Genomic DNA, 3,008 nt, shown 5'->3' with positions numbered 1-3,008 from the left:
TGCTCAAAACAAGTGAGTCAGGTACAAGCCGTACTCAGTCTGTTTGTGTGCATGTGCGCACATGCCCCGATATATATATTGGAACCCAAACCTGCTGAAAAGCCCATCTCGGGGGGGGGGACCCCTTCAACTTTCTAATCACAAAGTATTTGTGGTTCAGCTCTTCATATTGGGGGGACAAGACACTTTGTCCATGACCAGGAACCCTCTGTGATTTGCTTCACATCCTCCAGGAGTGAGTCCTAGCCTTGCAAAAAATAGGTGCTAGGACTCACCCTGAATGACGCTTAGCCCCAAGCAAGACCTGGTGGTGAAGAAAGAGGCTTTGTCAACGGTTTCCAGGCATACTATGCCAGGTGTCGGACAAGGTACAGCAGACTTGAGGAAGGGAAGTTTTCGAGGCCCCATTCAAGTTCTCCTCATGCCTGGTATTGCATCTAACACCCTCTCCCCCACATGGTGGTCCCAGCTCAGCAGGGTTTTGGCTGGAGCCGCTGCAGCTGTTTCCCATTTCGACATGGATGAAAAAGATGCATCTTTCAACTTTAGATGCACTCCCCTCCCCACCACGCCTGGCTTCTAGCCCAAGCAAAGCCTGAAACCCTCCCCTCCACTTCCAGCATGCATACTTGTGAAACTATTCAACTCTTTCCCAAATCAATGGCAGTTTAGTGGCAAGATAACTTACCTACAATTTGGCAAAGCACACAGTGACGGACTGACCGCTCTGCTAACTGTCAAAGGAAGCAGGGTTCTAAATCTTGGGATCAATTCCTTTGTCCAATTCACCACAGGAGCCAATCCATCAGGATGTAATCTATCTGGAGGGAGGTTGGAACTACACATACGGTAATCTTGGCAAACTGTAAATTGCCAAGATGATGTGTGGGCAAGGGGAAGGACTTGCGGGCGAATCTGGTGGGCAGCAGGAAGAAGCCAAATCCTTCCCCCTATTCTCCTCAGCAAACACCCCACCCCAAAGCTATTTTTCTCCATAACCAGGCTTATTTCTGGTTTCAGGGAAATGATTTTTTTTTAAATAGTTAAAAACCTAGGGAGAGGCCATTTGCAAGGGAGAGTTAGAATTTGGAGGAAGATTAAAGCATCTCCCCTCTCACTCACTAATCATCTGCAGATGCCCCCACCCACCCAATAGTGTGATGGGTTCAAAACCCTGCACTTCCCTTGTAATATGTTGGTCTGTCCTAAGGGTGGAGGAGTTCAGACCAGGGGATGGCGAACCTGCGACCCTCCAGAAGTTGTTTGGCTCCAGTTCACATCAGCCCCAGTCAGGATGGCCAATGGTCAGGGATGATGGGAGCCGTAGCTCAACAGCATCAGACAGCCACAGTTGAGCCACCCCAGGGATAAAAGATGAATTTCTAGGAGTGTGGAAGAAATGTGCTTATACTTTTCACAAGTTTTAAAGGTATCTCTAAACAAAGTAGGGCAATTCCTGCTATACACAAGAACAAAGAGTTTCCAACTATTTCTTTCTTTATTCATTCATTACATTTATACCTCACTTTTCCTCCAAGGTGCCTGAGGTGGTGTGGCGTCCATGGTTTCCCCCCTCCCTTTTTATCCTGACAACAGTCTTATAAGGTAGGCCAGGATAAGTATCATGCAGTGAACTCTGTGGCTGAGTGGGGATCTGATCCAACATTCTAACTGCATGATTACCCACCATGCCATATACCCCTTGCCAGACATATATGGGGCTCACCAAGGGCTCAAGAAATCTCCTGTTTTTTGTTGCTTTCCTGGGATTACAACCACCTGCCACATGCTTGTCATTTCTAGTGGGGTGTGTTTAGCTTACTGGAAAACCAAGTTGTGCAGACTTGACATTAAATATAGGAACAATAACAATAAAAGAAGTTGAGGCATGAAATAAGTTATCTGGAGGTTGTGGAATCTCGAGGAAATGTTGAACAGATCTCTAAAGGGGATGCTTTAGCCAAACCACACATGATGCACACTTTTGTGTTTCTTCCTTTTGGATTTTATTTTAGAAAAATCCTAAAAGGAACGGTTGAACGGGATAGGAAAGGAGGGACTAATTAATCGACTCTTTCCTGCCATTTGTCAACTCAAAATCATCCCAGTGCTTTTCTCCCAGTAAAGGAAAAGACACCCAACCCTTATCTTTTCCCTAACTGGGTTGAAAACAGCTTGGAACAGGTGACCTTGAGCAGACAGGAAGGAGAAGGATTACCGGTAAGTAACACACATACACATAGACACGCAAACCCCTTCACATCACTAGTCTTCCACTCCCAATTTCAACTTACTTTTACTTCAACCTACTCATTTATTTATTTTTTTAAAAACCAACAAGAAGTGGGAGGAAGAATCATGAAACTGCTTGTGGTGTAGTTTTGGCCTCCAAATAAAGGATATCCTGTAGAGATAGAACTAGATACAGCCTTTCCAAATCATACAATCATCATCCTCAGTGTAATTTGTCTGGACTCCAAAGCTATCCTGATTTTCTCTGCCCGTGATGACATTGAGGATGTAACATGGGCCCAGCCTGTTTACCTTACATGCCTGAATTGGTCATATTACTCAAAAACATGGGCAAGAAATGTGTAGTCTGCAGGCCTAATTAGGCCCACAGGGCGTCCCATTGGGCCCATGAGGCTTCTTCCCCCAAGCTTCTCCCAGTTGCCCTACACCTGATGTCATACAACATGAGGTGTGAGGCAGATACAGACACAGCAGCAAAGGATCAGTCAGAAAGCAGAGCTTGCATCTGGTGTTTTAAATCTGGCACCAAATAAAAGACACACTTGGATCAGTTTTCAATTCAGCACCGAAGTTCATGATTGCAGTCAACGCCTGCCACAAGCTGGGCTTGCTGTCGGTGCTGAATTCAACACCGAAAGCAAGCCCCACTTTCAGCAGAGAAAGTGGCAGGAGATTTGGTTTTCGCAGCTACAATTTGCATGAGATCATCATTCTTCCTTTGAAGTGCAATTGCCTGGCATCATGTGATCATATGA

The sequence above is a fragment of the Podarcis raffonei genome, chromosome 2 (assembly GCF_027172205.1).
Source record: "Podarcis raffonei isolate rPodRaf1 chromosome 2, rPodRaf1.pri, whole genome shotgun sequence".
In the NCBI taxonomy this organism is placed as follows: Eukaryota; Metazoa; Chordata; class Lepidosauria; order Squamata; family Lacertidae; genus Podarcis; species Podarcis raffonei.
Note: the sequence above shows the minus strand (reverse complement) of the source record.